This window comes from Sus scrofa, chromosome 10, assembly GCF_000003025.6.
Source record: "Sus scrofa isolate TJ Tabasco breed Duroc chromosome 10, Sscrofa11.1, whole genome shotgun sequence".
In the NCBI taxonomy this organism is placed as follows: domain Eukaryota; kingdom Metazoa; phylum Chordata; class Mammalia; order Artiodactyla; family Suidae; genus Sus; species Sus scrofa.
Window position 1 is genome coordinate 2,933,814 of NC_010452.4, and position 20,725 is coordinate 2,954,538.

The following is a 20,725-nucleotide window of genomic DNA, read 5'->3' on the forward strand; positions in this document are numbered from 1 at the left end:
AAAACAGCAGAACGAAGAGCTAGGAATTGTAAAAAGAGAGGTAGCAGAAGCCATCTTTGCAATTAGTTCAGAGTTGGAATCATTTATCATTTGAAAACCAATAATTCTCTCGTGAAATATATGGTAAACTATGTGATTATGCAAGTGTTTGAGCAGGTACCACACACACTCTCAACTACTTCATCGAAATATTATTAAATATTATTAAATATTAGAATGCTATTTACATACTTTTTTAAACTATAAATGATCTGTTAACTGATTTGCCATAAACTGTTCATGCTGATTGGCCAGAATGAAGGAATTAGCTCCATTGGTGCTTACAGAATATTATATTTTTGAATGAAATAGTTGATTTAGTAGAGTTCACTATGCAAATATGAAAGGAAATCATTTCATATAGTTATTCAAGGAGAAATGAAATCTACATGTCAAAATTAATGCATATGTTTATTCCACATAATAGAAAACAATGGACTGTGAGTTAGAATACTCACCTATGCAGCTCTGCACAAGAAAAGCAAAGGCATGAATTAATTGTAAGTTCCTTATTAATTATAGGTTTTAAAAAGTGAGCAATAAAAGTAGCCATGTGAAACAATATAAGCAAATTTTCTTTTTGATTATTTTAAAAATGAAAATATGCTCAAAAGAGTCTTAAGGAACTTAATATAAGAGGGTTTATTTGCTCAAAATGCCCAAATACAAGGAGCTTTGTAAAAGTATCCAAAAAAAGAAGAGGAATTTTGATAAAGATTTACTATGGAAAAGGAATGGTTGCCAGGCTTTCTGTTTTGTAACATACTTGGTTTTTAATGTGAATTGGATAATATATGTTGAATAAATAAGAGAATGACATCAGGAAGCACATGCTCATTTACATGCATTCTGTTCCCAGCTAATATTTTTGAAGCAGTCCTTAAAAATACTGAAAACCCCAAAGAAGCTCATTCCTTTGGTGTCACAAGTAGATAGGTGACAGGCTTTGAGTGGCTAAACTCTCTGTTATATCTTGAGAATGTTCACGTGCAGAAGAGAAGCTTAAGGGCATATTGCCCTTTATTTTAAATGAGTGATTAATAAAAATGGCCTTTCCTGGATTTTATTTATTAAATTGGATGAAACTGTTCCCTATATGGGGAAAAAAAAAAAAAAAAGCTTCCTGGAATTCTCATCTTACAAGAAGAACAAGTCTCATGTTTAAAGCCAAAAAGATTGTCATTCCAGGTACAAAATCCAGCAGATTTAATTATACTAATATTTGTATTGGGATTGTTACTGCTTTCAAGGCTGTGATCACACATTGTGGGGTTTTGAGTTATTGGCACCAACTACTATTTTCAAAGCCCTATTAATTTTAGTGAATGACTTTTGCACAAGAGGGTGTTCAGGATCCCATATGTAGCAGAAAATCCTGAACCATCTTCTGATCATCTTAAATCACTAATAGGACCAAGGTCCCGGGACCCAGCCAGGCTCCCGGCTCCTTAGGCCTAGCAAACAGTGGCCAGGTCTGAGGACGAGACCCAGAGGGATTGCCACCACCACTAGATCACAGAGGTTGGGCCTGGGTCTGCCAGGTGAACAGCCACAGCAAGAGCCCTGCAATGAAACCTTTCCCTGCTCCAAACTCTGATGTTTTGGTATTATTTGGCCTCATTGTGTGTTGGGCATAAAGACTTGTGTTCAGGAACATTCTCATGGCTATACTCTGTCCTTTCTGCAAAGAGCCATGCTTCCAAAATAATTTTCACGTATTAAGTTCTTCAAATTTAATTAACAAAAATAAACACTACTGGAAAGGTCAATCAACTCACTGCCTTAGGGTTGCTGCTTGAATCCATAAGGGAAGTTAGCAAACAAAAGAGAAGACATTTCATTATCACCTTATATTATTCTTTAATAATCCAAATATCTCAAGGAGTTTATCTGATAGATAAAAAAAATTATATCCATTGTAACAACCGAATCACTTAATAGGCTTCAATTATCTAGGCAACCCCCAAGAAATTAGATGGATAAATTGAACTCATGTTGGTGTACATAGCATACTCCAGCTGAAAAGCCAACTCACAAATAGGAGTGTATATTTGTTAAGGATATTGTCAAGGAAGGTAACATATATATGTATGTAACATCTAACAGTTGACTATTTTCAGGTCCAGCATGATTTGACTCGGAGTGCAATTTTAACACCCATTTAAGGATATAATAAAGCACTGCCTTGTTACATATGAGATCCATGTACTAATTCCATTAAGTCGGTTAACATCCAACCTGTATTTATTTTAAAGCCTTGCCAATTGACGGAAAGCCTAGTCTTTTTCTCTTAGAATATGAAAATTATCTTGAAATAGAAGCTACTGTTTACTTAGGAACCAAAGTCCACGATTCTGAACATGGAATATTTATGAAGAAACACATTATGGTGAAATGACACATTCTCTGCCTACCTGAGGCTCCTTGTGCATCCATTACTATTAAGCCTTGTGTGGACTGCGAGGGCCGGAGACACAGCAGCCACTGAGGGGCCCCCACGGTGCTTCGACCAACTCTTGCCATTAATTATATACTCTAAGTGGCATATTAGAAATCCTAGGAAGTGTCTTTGCTACACAGACAGAAAAAAATGATTGGAACGATAAGATGCAAGATGAGGAGTCACGGCTACCCCTGAAGCCAAGTGATGAGACCACTGTGATTGACTCTGTGCGAGGCCACTGTTAAATTGAGCAGAATCAAGACTGACAGAAAACTCTGGGGTTGGCAATCAGTAAGTCACATTTTGTTACATGCACAAGCCTCAGAATATGTTTTATGAAACATATAGCAGAAAAGGTGAAAAAATTGAGACACGGTGGGGAGGAAAGAAAAACATTTTAAAGGACTTTGGAGTTAAGCTTCCTATAGTTTTAAAAAGATACAGGGCAAATATATTAATGTCAATGATAGGAAAAAATTTATCATTGTATCCGACATGTGTAAGGGTCAATATCTTCAGATAATATTCTATGAGGTATAGAAATAAACCTGAATCTTCAACTCAGTTTTTGAATAATGAAATTACCAACAGACTTTTAAAGCGGAATTGGTAATTATGATTTTAAAAGGAGCCAAAAATATAGAGTAAAAGCAATAATTAGTCACAAGTATAACTATAAAAATATTGTGCTTCTAAACAGATTTATAGAAAAATTTGCAGATGCAGAAACCTATAGTTTGTAGTAACAGAAAATTATTTTAGACTCCGAAATCTCTACAGAAATCTTTTTGTTCTGACATGCATTTCACAAATGTATGATTTAAGTAAATTTAACACATCATTTTAAATTTATGTAAAATGTAGAAATAATTTATGTTAGTTTTATTAAATGTCCTAAAGTCATATTAACATGAATTTCATATTTGTCTGCCAGAAAAATTTTGGTTTTCCATATAGTTAAAACTGTTCTTAGCAATATTTTTTGACTTATATAAACTTAAAGTATCTTTACACTTCCCAAGAAATAGTATCTCCAAGTCATTTATTTATTGATTTATAACTAATACCACCTTCTTGGTCTGCTGCTTATACAGCAGTGGGTAAATTCTATTCCATTTTCCAAAGGATCTCAAATTCTAGTGAATAAGAGGGACATATACAGTCAGAAGGACATGACTAGAAATAGATTAATGGTAAGAAAAAAAATACATGTCATTGTGTAAGCTACCCTGGGAAGGATTTAGAAGTCTTTTTTCGTTGTCGTTTGTTTTTTTGGGGGCCGCACCTGCAGTATATGGAGGTCCCCAGGCTAGGGGTCGAATCAGAGCTACAGCTGCTGGTCTACACCACAGCCACAGCAACGCAGGTTCCAAGCTGAGACTGAGACTGCCACCACAATTCACACAGCAACACCATATCCTTAACCCAGTGAGTGAGGCCAGGGGTCCAACCTACAACCTCATGGTTCCTAGTCAAATTCATTTCCACTGTGCCAGGACAGGCAATCCAGATTTAGAAATCTTGAAGAATGTAAAAATGAACCGAGGGAACATAGGAGAGACTTTCAACAGAAAGAATACAGGGAGATAAGGAAGAGAAGATAAGAAGAGTATATCATGTTCATGGGACCACAGGGAACTTCCTGTGAATGAAATGCAAAGCACTGACTAGAGTGGCCAAACCAGATGGCATTACCCTGATACTAAGAGAAATACAGACTAATAGCTTTTGTGAACATAGATAAAAAATTCAAAAGGATTTTAGCAATCAAAATCCAACAATTCATAAAACTGATCATGAACCATCTATCAGAGCTTATTTGTGGAATGCAAGGTTAGTTTAATATTTTTGCAAACCAGTCAATGCTAATCACCATATAAACAGAATAAAGAGGAGTTCCCGCTGTGGTGCAGCGGAAACCAAATCTGACCAGGAACAATGAAGTTGAGTGTTCAATCCCTGGCCTCTCTCAGTGGGTTAAGGACCCAACATTGCTGTGAGCTGTGGTGTAGTTTGCAGACGCAGCTAGGATCCTGTGTTGCTGTGCCTCTGGCATAGGCCAGCAGCTATTGTCCCAATTCAACCCCTAGCCTGGGAACCTCCATATGCTGTGGATGCAGCCTTAAAAAGACAAAAAGACAAAAAAAAAAAAAAAATAAAACCAAAAAAAAAAAAAACCACAAACAGAATAAAGAACATATGATGCAGCAAAACACTTGTACAATCCAATCATGGTATAATTTCCTAGTTCTTTAGGAATAGAACAAAATATCTTTAATTTGATGCATGTCATTATGAAAAACCTAGAGCTAACACTATACAGTACATTCCCCTCAGACTGACAATAAGTCAAGGGCATCTGCACTTATTATTTTTAAGTAACTCAGTACTATAGGTCCTAACTAGTGTAATACAACAAGAAAAATAAAAGGTCTACAAACAGTAAAGGAAGAAGTAAAATGCTCTGTTCAGAAATGACATGATGGTACAATTGGAGTCAACCTTGCTTTTCGGAAGTCAGTCCTAAGTGGTTTTGATATATATCTTTTTATAAGTTCAACGAACTGACTGGGATTTTCTTGAGGATTTTTGCATCTATCCACATAAGAGCTAGTTGTCCTGTAATGTCTGTCTTTTTGTTGTCATGGCAGCACTGGCCTCATGAAAAAGTTGGGGAGTTTGATGGTTAGTTTTATGTATGAACTTGACTGGTCATGAAGTGTCTACATTAAGCATGATACTGGGAGTGTCTGTGACCTTGTTTCTGGATGGCATTTGAATCTATAGAATCAGTAAAGGAGACTGACCTTCTCAACCCGCCGAAGGCCTTCAAAGAACAAACAAATGGAGAAAGGCCAAATCCATCCCTTTTTCTGCATTTTACTATTTTATAGGGGACATTTCATCTCATCTTTTCTGGTTCTCAGACCATGACTTACGTCATTGACTCCCTCATTTTCAGGCCTTTGGACTCAGAATTGTACTATGTATTTTCCTGTGTCTCCAGCTTGCAGAGGCAGATTGTGGTGTGTATAAAGCCTCCAAAATTCGGTGAGTCAATACCTTATAATAAATTTCTCTGTCTCTGTATATAATATATATAAATACTAATAATAATATATACATACATATATATATAATAGATTCTGTTCCTCTGGCGAAATCTGACTAGCACAGAAAATGTTCCTTTCTTTTCTATTTTTGAAAGAATTTTGAATAGGAATAAATCCTTCCTGAAATATTTAAACTTCTCCAGTGAAGGCTAGAGTGGGGTTTTCTTTTGGAGAAGATTTTGAATTACTAATTCTATTCCTTTATGTATTATATATCTATTTAAATTTTTCTCTCTTCTTATATCAGACTTGGCAATTTGTGCCTTCCAGGAATATTCCATTTTATCAAGGCTATTTAATACATGTTAGCATAATAATATGTTAGCATACAGTTGCTCATGATATTCCCTTATAAATATTACTATATCTGTAAATTCAGTAGTGTAATCTCCTATTTCATTGAGATTTTAACAATTTGACTTTTTTCTTTGTTGATAGACCTAAAAGTTTTTCGATTTTGTCAGTATTGTCAAAGAACTGCATAGAATACTATTGATTTTTTTCTCTATTTGCGTCTATTTATTTGATTTTCATTCAAATTATTATTTTTCCTTAATGCTGGATTAAATCAAGGTTGCTCATTGTCTTTTTCTAGTTTCTCGAGATGTAAAAATACTGATTCATCTCAGAGTATCTTCTAGTTTCCCTTTTTCTTTATCTTGTTATTTATGAATATATTAATTTTCATGTATTTGTGAATATCCTACATTTCCTCTTGTCATTTAAAAAATTACACTGGATTGGAGAACATTCTTTGCATGATTTTGACTTTGATTCTTTTATCAAGGCTTGTTTTGTGGCCTAACACATATGATCAACCCTGCAGAAAGTTCCCTGGGTTCTCCAGAAGACTGCATCATTCTTTTTTTTTAGGTGTCTCTTTTACAGGCATCTAGTTATACTGTAGTGTTTTTCTATCTGCTTGTTGATCATATGCCTAGTTTTACTCTCTGGTTTTGAAAGTGGGGTATTGAAGCATCCAGTTATTACTATTAAATGCATTCTCCAGTGTTGACCACATGCATTAAATCACCAAACAAGCTTTGGTCCTTGCAGTCATGTAATTAAAAAAAAAATGTAACTTGAGTAGACATTCATTTTAGGTAGAGATATACTTGTCATGTTTTCCCAATAGGCTGACCATTTTCTCATAACACAATGAGCTTTTATTTTTTCTCCATTGACGAACTTTGCTTAAAGACTATTTTGTCTGATATTACTATAGCCATCCAGATGTGCTGGTTTTTTCCCTCTGTGACAAATCATTGATATTTCAGGTTCTCTCTCCCTCCCATTCTACTCCAAATATTGTGTCCTAGTGTATAAGAGAGTTTAGTGTGGCCTTTTGTAGCAGCGGGAGAGGAAGCCTCAGACTAATGTAGTATCATTAGAATCCACGTGAGTCTCAATGACAGTAATATCCCTTGGCTGTCTGTTCAGTACATGTTTTGTGGGTTTCTGTTGTGCGGCTACAGAACTCAAGATATTTTCTGCTTCAATTTGCTTTTGAGACGGTCTCCTCTTTGCTGCTTGACTCCATCTCAAGTCTCATTGTTTCCTTCCCTTGAGGACTGTCCGTGACTCTTATTCAATTCTTCACCTGGTAATTCAGCCCTTCAGTATTTTTCTCTAAGTGTGCTTTTCCCCACTGCAGTGAACCGTCTGATGTGTTCACTCACTAACTTCTACAGGTATGTCACCTGTCACTTCAAATGGCATGCTGGGACCTTGGGACTCCTTGTGAACTGGAAGCCACGCCTGAACCCCAATTTTGTTCTGATGTCCTGGAGTGTTAGTAACGATGCATCTTGAAAGCCAGCCACTTCTCTGAGTCTAAAATGTGAAAAAAAATATATATATATAAGAGAAAGAGAAAGAAAAAGGAAATAAAGACAGAGAAAATGAGAAAGATAGAAGGAGAAAGGAAGGAAGGGAGGGAGGAGAGAGAGAGAGAGAGGAGGGAGGGGAGGGAAGGAGGGAGGGAGAAAGAAAAACTCATTTGTTCTCAGCTTGCTCAGGTTTCCAGGACTCAATACTTTTGCTCAGGATTCAAGGTCTTGAGTCCCCATATCTCTCCCTGTTTTATCTGCTATGATCATTTTCTTATTCCAGAGTTTGGGCTTTTTCCTAAGTGTTCAAAAGCTTCAGTATGTCCTTCTTCATCTCAGGCATTATCCACCAGCCCTTCCTGGGACTATACAGAAAGAGTTTTTCAGAGCTAGTGATGGAGGCTGATAATAAGATATGCAGAGTTTCAGACATTATTGCTACTCTTTTAGAAATTAGATCACGCACTGTCCCTGTAGATTTTAACCATATGACTTATACCTGAACTTTTGAAGTTCTCTTTGTTTTCCTTAAAACTTGTCCAAAATATCGGCATCACACTGAAGTATTTGTCAAGATGACACAATATACATTTACATCCAAAAAAAAATCTTGAGTCCAGAAAATTTATAAATAAATGATACCTTTTTTGAAACAACTTGTGTATTTTTAATGTTTAGGCAAACTCACAGTTATTAAGATGACATTTATTCAGATTTTAATCATTCCACGTATGGTCTCTATCTTCTTTGTTTTCACATATTTTTCTATTGTTCAACCTATTGTGAAGCCCATTATTAATTTTATATGAATAATTATAAAAAGTAATTTTCAATTTGGTAAAAATGTTATGTACACATAGCGTTTTACATAGCTATATTGAATATATATAATGTCTAAACTATGTATACTTATAGATAACATTTTTATATAATATAGTGTTTTCAGTTAAGGTAGCATTTCCAACTTTGCTTTTTTCTTTTTTTTTTTTTTTGTCTTTTTGCTATTTCTTGGGCCGCTCCCGCGGCACATGGAGGTTCCCAGGCTAGGGGTCGAATCAGAGCTGTAGTTCCCGGCCTACGCCAGAGCCACAGCAACGTGGGATCCAAGCCGCGTCTGTGACCTACACCACAGCTCACGGCAATGCCGGATCGTTAACCCACTGAGCAAGGGCAGGGACCGAACCCGCAACCTCATGGTTCCTAGTCGGATTCATTAACCACTGTGCCACGACGGGAACTCCTGCTTTTTTCTATTATGAATGATGTTATTCTTGATCATTAAATGATTTTGTTGAATAATAAATGGCAGATTTGACATTTTCATTTTTTTCTCACTTAAAATCTTTTAAAAAGCAATTTACTCAGAATCTGTACCAAAAAATGACTTTAACTTCCTTCTCAGTTTAAAATGACAGCTAATTTCTAATAAAAAATTTGGATAATGATAATAATCATTATCATTTAAATTTAAAATTTAAAATTTAAAACAATGATGGAAAATTTAAAACAATGATGGAAATCTTTAATTAGTATTGTTCTCAAATTTAACCAGGTACAATTTTAAATTTTAACCGTATTTTTTACTTATAATTTCATGGAAATATAGTCTTATGCACCAAATTGTTGAGATTTATGCATTCAACATTATAATTCTAGTGGTACCAATACATAAGGATATATACTAGTACAAAAGGCAAAATACTAGGATATATATTAGTAGGAAAGGGAAAATACTTGGGTACTGGAGAAGGAAATTTAAGGAGCCTGAAATAAAAATACTACATTAGGTCTATTAAAATTATAAATAGTGTTGAAAATACTTAGGAATTATTGTTGGTAATTAGAGTTACTTCAAACTTTATTGTTTTAATTATTTCAGTGAAAGGCTAGTGTTCACTTGACCAAAACTGATCTCTAAGAAGCTGGCCTCTCAGAAAAGCTGTTGGCCCAGGCAGAGAGCCCGGAAGAAAGCAGTCACAGACTAGTGCTCAGGTGGCTGCTTCTTGTCAAGAGCAAGCCTTGGATCAAGGCCTCTGATCCTGCCAACGAGAGGTTAGTGCTTTTCCATCCAAAAATGCTGGACTGGCAAGATAAGCCTGGAGCCAAGATTCTGCCCTGTTATATTGCTGCTGTGTCTTGACCGGATCCCACAAAGAAGAGGCCCTGTAGCAGTCAGGCCGCTTAAGGATTACTATGACCCAAGGCTTTGTATCTTGCTGCTGCTATATGGCCTCGTACCCTGCTGGTTATCCGTGTATGTACCAAGTAAGCGGGGACCTATATCCTTGCTACTGCTCCTGCCCCAAGTTTTCCAGTGAGCACACTTTCACTCGCCTAGCACTGAACAATTTGCTTTTCTCTCGGGGAAAGTCAACTCTAGGGTTAAGAATAAGCTGTACCATATTCTTTGAGAAAAGAAGAGTTTCGTTTTATAATTTGCTTCTTTGTCACTTAGAATTGCCACGACATCAGTGGTAGAGTGTGCCTTGTTATTTCTCTCTTCTCAATATTGATATACATTCGAAGGGCATTTCATTCTTATTTTACAACAAGCTATTTTTATTAAAAAATAAGAACAGCTGCAAAGTTTACCTGATTGAATTACTCTTTACCATGAGAATACAGGTCTTTAGTATTCTAGTATTAACCTCCAAGGGCAGTTAAATCGATTATAGGTTTACACTGAATTGAAAACTTATTTTCTTTTATACTACTTAGTGATTATGCAACATGACCAAGTACCTCCAGATGACAGACCAAGAGTAAAGATTTTATTTAGTCAGAGGTGTCAAAGGCCCACCAGAGAATGGTACCTAATAACGTGTGATATGACAATAGAGTAAAAATCAAGCAAGTTTAGATGAAAAGGGATCTTATTCCACGCAGATGAATAGCCAGTGTAACGGGCATGACGCAGGTGGGAGCATGACAGACAGAAGAGAGCAAATAAAGCCATGTCTTGGTTCAAGCGGGTAAGGAAGAGTTTTGTACAACCAGGAGCTGGAGAATCTGGCTGGGGTCAGCTCATGTGACATACGCCAAACGGGGGAACTGTGAATTGACCCTAACAGTGAAAACCATTCTAAGGGCCAATAATTATACCTGGGGGGTGACACAGTCCATGCATATGACATTTGAAAATGTGTTTCTGGGTCGGTTGTAGAGAATTCGGCTTAGAGGCAGGCAGGTGTTGCTTTCAAGGATTCACATGAGAGCTGAGAATGGTTTGGGCAAGGGTGGTGGGGATACAGTCAGAGAGAATGGATCAGAGTTGGGGTATTTATGGTGTGATATGTACTTGCTGCTGATGGGCTATGGAGCATGAGTAAGCAGATAGTCCAGGAATGACGTACCCCGTTGGATGGATGCGGTACCATTCATCGAGACTGAGGGTCCTGGACAGGGAGTCGGGTCCGAGGAAAAAGACGTGAAGTTCAGGGTTGAATTTATTGATTTGGAGGGTTTGTGACATTTTTCCGATGAGAGATATTGCATGGTGAGTTGTACCCTCTAGCCCAGGAGCCCAGAGGAGGAGTCTGGACTGATAGGACATATGCTGCAGTTATTTGCAAATAGGTTTCCTATTAATAGGCAAGAGAAACCACCTTGGATCCTTTAAGCAGAAGGGTGGTTGTATTGGAAGGATGTGTATTAACTCAAGGATTCTCTGATAGGTCCATTGAACCAGGCTCAGAAAACACTTAAGAGCAAGACATGCAAAGTGGCCAACTCAAAGCAAAAATCACACCCCAGAGCCCAGTGAGTGAGAATGCTCCTACCCCCCGTCTCATTCTGCTCCCACCCACCTGTGCCACAGGATATTGGATATTGCTGAAGGCGTCACCAGCACCGCTACTGCTGGTGGACTACAGGGGAGGAGCTGCAGCCGAGCCTGCTGCTGTCATAAAAAGGAATCCCTGACTGCATGCCTGTGACGATTTGTCTTTCTCCTCAGAGATTTAAATTGCCAAACACATGCATCTTATTATCCAGTGCATTTTTATTATCCAACCTAGAATATATGCTTGAGCTGGAAAAGTGCATCTTTGCAGCTTGCAGAGTCCAAATAAATCTCATTCAGTGGAAAATTCCTCACTTATAGGAATGGGTTCCAGACAATGAGCAACCAATACTATGGCAAGTGTCCAGTCCAATCCAGTCATTATACTCAACAGATAATAGCTTTTAAGAAATCTCTTGGGGAGAGAGTATAGATTGAGAAAACGAAAATCCTTCTCTGTAGAGGTTAATCTATGTAATTATCCTCACATGGCAAAAAAAAAAATCTCAGAAAGATTCTGTTGTGATTCTTAATTTCATCCCTATACATTCTTGTGGTGTTTGATTAATTACTTAATATCCTGGGTCTTCTCTTTCATGATTGTTTTCTTGCTGGAGCAGAGTTAGAAATTACACAAAACCCATGATTTACATCACAAGCCCTCTTTTGGGAGGATAGTCTTCATAGTAGCCTTACCATTTCTAAGAAAGTGGTGAATCACTCTTGGTCCAGATGAATGGTTAAAAAGACAAAGACTGGCTTTTAAAGGTAAATTGTTATAGAGGTGAATTATTATTTTTGGCATGGTCTCCCTGCTATGAATTGAACTGGGTCTCCTCAAATTCAGATATGAAGCTGTAACCCCCTTCCACACACCCACACCCACACCCCCCCCCAATCTGAACGCATGAGGTAAGGTCTTTAAAGGGGCGTTTACGGCTCAATGAAATCATAAAGGTGACCTTTGATCCAATAGAACTGGTACCCTCTTTAACTTCACAGCCTCCAAAAATTCGAGAAGTAACTTTGTGTTAAGTGGCCCAGTCTGTAGTCTTTTCTGAGGGCAGTTTGAGCAGATTAATAAATATCTGCCTTTTACTCATTTTGTGCTCGCCACAGTTTCAGGAAGCTATGAGAAGACCCAGATAGAGTACGACTCCATGTAACTCAAAGGGAACTTCCAAGATCATGAGATGCCTAGTTTAGGATTAATACTGTGATGAGGTTTGAAGAATTTTCTGTGAATGCAGAGAATAAAAATGACCTGTATTAAGCAAAAGAAAGACAATTTTACTTACAAAAGATCTATAAACACATTTTCTTCCGAACGCTAATGCAACAATGAATTTCATACTCTTAGAAATGAGTCAGTTACTTACATATCAGGCAGAATTTAGCACTGAGAATATTTCGTAAGAACTTGGTTCTATAAAAATATGTTGAGAGTAAAGTCATTAAAATGTACAGAAAGCTGCTAGTATCCATCTGTGGGACAGACAGCCTGATGGGTACATTAAGAGTTTACATTCCTTTATCTGTTGTAGATATTCATTTGCAAATACATATTTACCCTTTGAAAACGTACACACTTTCTTATAGTTGTTCAAGAAAATGATGACTTCTAAGCATTTGCTATTAATTACTCATGATTGATAACAAATACTGTGTTATTTTCTATGAGCAGATAAAAATTTTTATGGGCTCCTCAAAGCAGATTAAGTTCTTATCAGAGAAATGTAGCCATAATTGCTAAAAGAAATACTATTGTATTAGAAATGGTTGGTTCTATTATCTATGATCACAATTGCTACTCTTCACTCCCAATGTCTTTTCTCAGTTTTTAATTAATTATATTGCTTTTCCCTCCATGGCCTATAAATCAAACGTAAGTACATTGGAAGAAATTGAGGGTATGCATTATTGTATTTAACTAAGTAATCTTTAGGGACCTAAATGTTATCTACATAAATAATATTTACTTTAAAAAACTTTGTGTCTTGCCTGAAGGAATATCAACTGATTCATGGGAGAATGGCAAATAAATTGAAGATTCTGTAGCACATGTGTATACATTTTTAATATAGTAGTATTTTAAATATTATTAATGTACATTTATATTTACGATGTTTAGGAAAATTAATCCTCTTACTTTATAATTTTTATTTCCTTTCATACACTAGATTGAAAATGTTTTTCTAAGAATTAATCTTCTCAAATGTTTAATTATATGTATTCATATGTAATATGTATTCATATAAGGCAATAATATGGGTAAAAGCACGGATTGTTACATTAGTTCAATTACAACTTTCCCTAGAACTCAATTCACATTTATCAAAAAGGAATAATTGTATTGGACAATATTCATAGATTTTTATGTACTGAATATTTGGTTTGGAAGTTGAAGAAAAACTGCTGAAAAGATAAAATTTTCATTGGAAAAAATTAAGCTGATTACATTTCAAGCCTTTTTCAAATATATTTGCTTGATAATTTTAATCAGTAATATATGATTCTAATTATATGCTATCACTTTTACATGTGGAATCTAAAAAACAGGACACAATGAACTTTGCAGAACAGACACTGACTCACAGACTCTGAAAAACTTATGGTTTCCATATGAAACAGGTTGGGGAGTGGGGGAATGGGCTGGGGGTTTGGGATGAAAATGTCATAAAATTGGGTTTTGATGATCATTGTAAAACTATAAATGTAATAAAATTCGTTGAGTAATTAAAAAAAAAATAAAAAGGTCACCTGAGCAAAACTGTCCAAAAATAATGAGTCTAAAAGACATTTTCAATAATCTGTCAATTGAAATTTAATTTTAAATACTCAGTGTTTTGCCTAAATCTCCCCTTATTGACTATGAAGTCATTACCTTTTAACTGTGGAAGCTTTATACAAATTAGGAGCTATTTGCAATGCATTTTAACTTCCTTGGGTGTTCTCTACACCCTTTTAGGAGAATGTCAGCCTCCTGCTTACTTTACTTTTTTTTTTTTTTTTTGGTAGTACACACACGTGACCTAGACCCCACAATTCAGACCCAATTTGAGATTTTATTTTTAAAATAATAAATGAAAGCAGTAGATGCTTGATAGAATCAATATTTTTACAAGAATAGGAGTGCTGGCACCTGGCTTTTGAGGGCAGCAACTGTTCAAAGTCAATATTCAGCATTTCCTATGACATATCTGATAGTCTAGGAGAAAGTGTCATTGAAAGACCACAAAGGGATATTTGCACTACCATAAAAGTGCGTTCTTCTGTGTAGATGGATTCAAACTCATCACTTCATATTTCTCTCTCTGTAAATATTTTAAACTAGTCCCTTTTGGTCTAAGGCAATGGGGTAGTATTTCAATATTTCAACTCAGGGATTTCCTCTTTCCTCTGCTAAGAGAAAAACAGTGTCAACATCCTCAGTCTATTTCTTTAGTCTCATCTGACTCTGTGGTATGAAAACAAGGCACTTTTTCTTTGCCAGAGCCAAACGTTAAAGAAAATGAATTTTAAAAACTTTCCTTTCAGGAGTTCCCGTCATGGCTTAGTGGTTAACGAACCGACTAGTAGCCATGAGGTCGCGGGTTTGATCCCTGGCCTCGCATAGTGAGTTAAGGATCTGGCGTTGCCGTGAGCCATGGTGAAGTTCGCAGATGTGGTTCGGATCTGGCGTTGCTGTGGCTGTGGTGTAGGTTGGCAGCTGCAGCTCTGGTTCAATCCCTAGCCTGGGACCCTCCCTATGCTGTGGGTGTGGCCCTAAAAAGAAAAAACAAACCCAAAAAACCCCCAAAACAAAACCATTTCCTTTCAGCGCCAGATTTTAGTGGATTTGCAGCAGCATCGTTTTACTCTAACAGATTATTTTTAATCTAGAGAATTTTTACTTTAATGTTTAGAACATGAAAAACAAGGGCAGATTTCTTTTTTATAGGAGGTTCACAAAAGTCCTCTTGGCCAAGGAAAAAAGGAGAGGAAATGAAGAGCAGACCAACGTGGAGGAAGAGTGTGAAGAGAGATAACTGGAAAACTCTCAGGAGAGAAATTTCTGCCCCACTTTTCTCTTGGAATTTTGGAAGAGAACACCTTTCAAGGGTGCTGTCCACAATAAAGATGACACCAAGGCGTTTTGGAAAAAAGGGGACCTGAAGTAGTACCACCTTGTACCAAAAAGTCTACAAACAATAAGTGCCGGAGAGGGTGTGGAGAAAAAGGAACCCTAGTACACTGTTGGTGGGAATGTAAATTGGAGCAACCACTGTGGAAAACAATATGGAAATTCCTCGGAAAACTAAACATAGAACTACCATTTGATCCAGCAATCCCACTCCTGGGCATCCATCCAGAGAAAACCATGACTCAAAAAGACACATGTACTCCAATGTTCATTGCAGCACTATTTACAATAGCCAAAACATCAAAACAACCTCAATGTCCATCGACAGAGGAGTGGATCAAGAAGATGTGGTACGTATATACAATGGAATATTACTCAGCCATTAAAAAGAATGAAACACCGGCATTTTTAGCAACATGGATGGACCTAGAAATTATCATGCTAAGCGAAGTCAGCCAAACAATGAGACACCAACATCAAATGCTTTCACTGACATGTGGAATCTGAAAAAAGGACAGACGGAACTTCTTTGCAGAACAGGTGCTGACTCACAGACATTGAAAAACATATGGTCTCCAGAGGAGACAGTTTGGGGGGTGGGGGATGTGCTTGGTTTATGGGATAGAAATCCTGTGAAATTGGACTGTGATGATCGTTATACAACTACAGATGTGATAAACTCATTTGAGTAATAAAATAAATAAATACCAAAAAATGAGATAGGTAAGAAAGAAATGTTCCCTTTATTAGAAGAAACAATCATTAAACTACACTTTTATAATAAAAAAATAATAAATTGTTTAATGAACTGCTTTAATAAGTAGTAAACTATAACCCTGATTCCTTCAAAATGCTGGACTGGGGCTTAGTTATTCAACTTTAATTGACCTCTCAGTGGCTTTCTGCATTTCTTATGGTAGGGTGGAGCTAAGTTTTAAAAGCAACATTGCACAAAGATTTATATATCAGTATATTTAAATACCTGCATTCTGGGCATCTGTGATTGGCATTTGTATTTATAATCTTTTATAAATTCAGGTATTTTTTTTGCTATCCTGTTTAGGATTTTTTTAGCTATATGTTTTAATTATAAAGGATACTGCTAGCCTACTCATTTTTGTCTATTCATTGTTCCCTAAATAATATCGTCAGTTGCTAAAATGATAGACAATGATAGAAAACAGTAAAACAAAACAAAAAAAACAAAACCTCAATTTTCATAGGTAACTGGACACTTCACACATTGGAAACTGTACAGAAAACTGTTCAGAACTCTTAATTTTACAGTCTGGAAAATACTGAAAAGTTTTGATGTCAGCCTATGTTTTGATATTAGGAAGCTTTCCTGCTTTTTGAAAATATTAAGATCCAGCTACTGAGTCTAAAATGACTAGGACTACCTGTCACAATCTTGTGTCATTATCAGAACTACTAACCACCCTTGCTTGCTTTTAAACATCGATTTGAAAGGATTTCGAACAGGATTCAAAAATACTCTGAATACATAAATACAATGTATGCTAGCATCTCTCCCCTCACAACTGTCTTTGGAGATTTTTCCAGTAACGTTTGGAAGCTCCATCTCTCATGTGTCTTTCATAACAAAAAGTCTGCAACTTTCTATGTGGCATCCATGATGAAACAGTACATTTAAAACAAGTCTAATTCCTGTTATCACCATATTCAAAATTAAATCTGAACAATTAAATAGGTATAGTCATAAAACTAAGTACCATTAGTATAAGTTCCATCTACAACACACACAGAATTTTGGATGAAACTATCAGCTAAACACAAGAAATATATACTTTATAATAAATGTAAACTTTTCTTATTATTTTTTTCTGTTCAGAAATGACACAGTAAAGGAATTGAGGCACAGAGACAGAAATACATTTTAACTGCAGACCCAAAATAGTCACCTGAAAACTATTACTGCAGATTTATCAGAGACAATCCCCCCAGGCATTCTTACCAGCCATCAGGTGACTTCCATTGCATGAAGAACGCTAAAGCTTGGAATTGTTTTGGTTTTTCTTCCAGTAGTTACAAAAAGGGCTAAAAGCAATTCAGTATTTATGATAACATTGAAAAATGCACATGAGGAAAGATTAAGTCAACTCTAATACATTAATATAGTGTAATATATAACTAAAACAGTGTTCAAGCAGTAAACATACAAAGATTTTGCTAAAATGGTTAAACTACCACACGGTCATCAAGATTTATAACGGTGGCTACTACTTAAAAACATTGCTTACATGGCAATAGGCCGACTCAGTGTTTAGATGTGTGTGTGTGTGTGTTTTTACGGCTTAGTAACAAATTAGCACAAATATAATAGCTTAATACAGCAAAAAATTCTTACCTCACCATTTCTGTGGGTCAAAAGCCTGGTACCCCATGGCTGGTCTTCTCAGGGTTAACACACATCTGACTCAGTGGGGTCCTCTCGGGCTGAGTTCTTCCGGAGGTTCTGGGAGAAGTCAGCTTCCATTGTTTAATTTCAAAGCATTTATATTCCAAGAAAACTTCAGGTTTTTACAGTTTCAAGACTGTGGTCTCTGGTTTCCTTTCTGACTGTCGGCTGGGGCTGCTCCTCCGTCCGACATTCCACCAGCGTCCCTTGCTGCAAAGCCTCCTTCACCCCCAAGCCAGAAAGGGTGCATCAAGTTCTCATGACTCCGACTCAGACCTAGAGGTTGTGTGATTCGTTAACACCCACATGGATAATCTGCTCTTGTTAATCAATTGATTCATAACTTAATTGTACCTGTGGAATTCCTGCTCCAGAGTGTGGCTTAAACTCGGCCTTTGCACACCCGCATGGAACTGAATCATGGAGTCAGAGCTTTGGGTGAAGTAAAAATGAATAGCTTCATTTCTCTGCCAGACTCAGGGAACCAGATCAGGTCAGTGCCCTCTACACTGTGCACCCTACCCTGGAGGCGGTAGTGAGAAGTCTTGCAAGTGTTCAAGGAGTGGGTGTGGTCAGCTCCTGGGCCTTCTTCTGATTGGTTGGTGGTGAGCCAATTGGAAGTCAGCATCATCAACCTTCTGGTGTCAGCTGGTTTGGGGTCTATTTGTTTGTGGCCATTTAGTTAACATCTTTTACCTGATGAGAATTTCAGTCTGCAAAACAGCTTGAAAACACGTGGCCCAGAGCATTATCTCTATGGTCCTTGAGGAGGAACTAAAGGTCCTTGACTTGGTCGAACGACTAAAGTCTTATTTTGTCTTGCTTGTTTTCCTTTCTTTGGGCGTTTTCTCACGTCTATGATTAAATTTGTTTTTTGACTGAGCTTTTTCTTTCGACAAAAGGCAGGTGGAAGATGTAGGTGGAGGTCTATCCTGGGAAGGCCCCATAGAGTCCTGCTCGGTTATAGGAGTACCTAGATTACTATTTAATTGAATAATTGAGAGAAGATGTGTCTACACCAAGGGTCTGGGCAATACTGTATTTGAGAACATCTTAGAAGTCTGTCTATAGATAACAGCTCCATTTCTCACAGAATGAATTCTTTCTGGGGAAATAATTAAGTAAATCTACTTAAGAAATTGTTCTGATGTCAGCAAGGAGGATAAAGAAACCAGCCATCCCTATGTGGAAACTATATATTTTTTTATATTTAAGAAATAACAAGAAATCTCTTGAAATGATGGGAACTGGAGTGAATAGAAGAGGAACGTAGTGGCTTGGACTCTGGATTTAGGTCCCGGTTAGTATTTGTGACGTTTTCAAATTTAAGAAAGGAATTTATTTTTAATTGTCTTTCTTACCTCACCATTTCTGTGGAATCTGATCTGGTGGGTACATCAGTGGTGTCTCAACGTGTTTTCAATTTACATCTCCCTCATGACCAACTATGTAAAATGTCTTTTCATATCATTATTAGCTATTTACATATGCTCTTTTGAGAAGGATCTGACCATGTCTTTATTCCACTTTTTAAAATAATTGAAATATTTTTCCTTTATTGCTGAGTTATAACAGCTTTTTGTGAATATAATTTGCCCACCAGAGAATGGTACCTAATAATGTGTGATATGACAATAGAGTAAAAATCAAGCAAGTTTAGATGAAAAGGGATCTTATTCCACGCAGATGAATAGCCAGTGTAACGGGCATGACGCAGGTGGAGCATGACAGACAGAAGAGAGCAAATAAAGCCATGTCTTGGTTCAAGCGGGTAAGGAAGAGTTTTGTACAACCAGGAGCTGGAGAATCTGGCTGGGGTCAGCTCATGTGACATACGCCAAACGGGGGAACTGTGAATTGACCCTAACAGTGAAAACCATTCTAAGGGCCAATAATTATACCTGGGGGGTGACACAGTCCATGCATATGACATTTGAAAATGTGTTTCTGGGTCGGTTGTAGAGAATTCGGCTTAGAGGCAGGCAGGTGTTGCTTTCAAGGATTCACATGAGAGCTGAGAATGGTTTGGGCAAGGGTGGTGGGGATACAGTCAGAGCGAATGGATCAGAGTTGGGGTATTTATGGTGTGATATGTACTTGCTGCTGATGGACTATGGAGCATGAGTAAGCAGATAGTCCAGGAATGACGTACCCCGTTGGATGGATGCGGTACCATTCATCGAGACTGAGGGTCCTGGACAGGGAGTCGGGTCCGAGGGAAAAGATGTTAAGTTCAGGGTTGAATGTATTGATTTGGAGGGTTTGTGACATTTTTCCGATGAGATATTGCATGGTGAGTTGTACCCTCTAGCCCAGGAGCCCAGAGGAGGAGTCTGGACTGATAGGACATATGCTGCAGTTATTTGCAAATAGGTTTCCTATTAATAGGCAAGAGAAACCACCTTGGCTCATTTAAGCAGAAGGGTGGTTGTATCGGAAGGATGTTTATTAACTCAAGGATTCTCTGATAGGTCCATTGAACCAGGCTCAGAAAACTCTTAAGAGCAAGACATGCAAGGTGGCCAACTCAAAGCAAAAATCACACCCCAGAGCCCAGTGAGTGAGAATGTTGTGCTGTCCACAATACATTAAAGACGACACTGAGGCATTTTGGGAAAAAAGGGGACTGAAGTAGTACCACCTTTTTTCTCAAGAAGTCTATGTGTCATGGAGAATATCCAGCTTTTCCAGAGGGAGTTCATACTGAAAAGCTGCTTTGGGGCAGTGAGGCTTGGAATTAGGATTATACAAGAATAAAATGGGAATTCTTCTCAATATGACCGCCTAAGGAAAGAGCATGGTTTGCAGTTTCTACAAAGAAGGCAATATGGCTGGAGAAGACTAGGAATACAGTAGTATCGGATGATCAGATAATGAGAGATTAAATATCCTAAGGTCTTGGCATCCATGGTAATGACTGTGGCGTTTGTTCTAGATAAATGGGAACCCACTGCACATTTTTTGCAAAGGAGTCACAT

General features: G+C 37.2%; 1 long non-coding RNA gene across 2 annotated transcripts; it reads right to left on the reverse strand.

The window, feature by feature from the left end:
- Positions 5,328-18,365, reverse strand: LOC110255623. 2 transcript variants are annotated; one of them, XR_002336177.1, is made up of 3 exons: positions 18,102-18,365; positions 17,697-18,023; positions 5,328-7,428 (listed from the first exon to the last, which is right to left on the reverse strand). It is a non-coding gene; the product is annotated as an uncharacterized LOC110255623 (long non-coding RNA). The 2 variants fall into 2 exon arrangements; XR_002336176.1 differs by lacking the exon at positions 5,328-7,428 and adding an exon at positions 10,252-12,469 and having other exon boundaries at positions 18,102-18,364.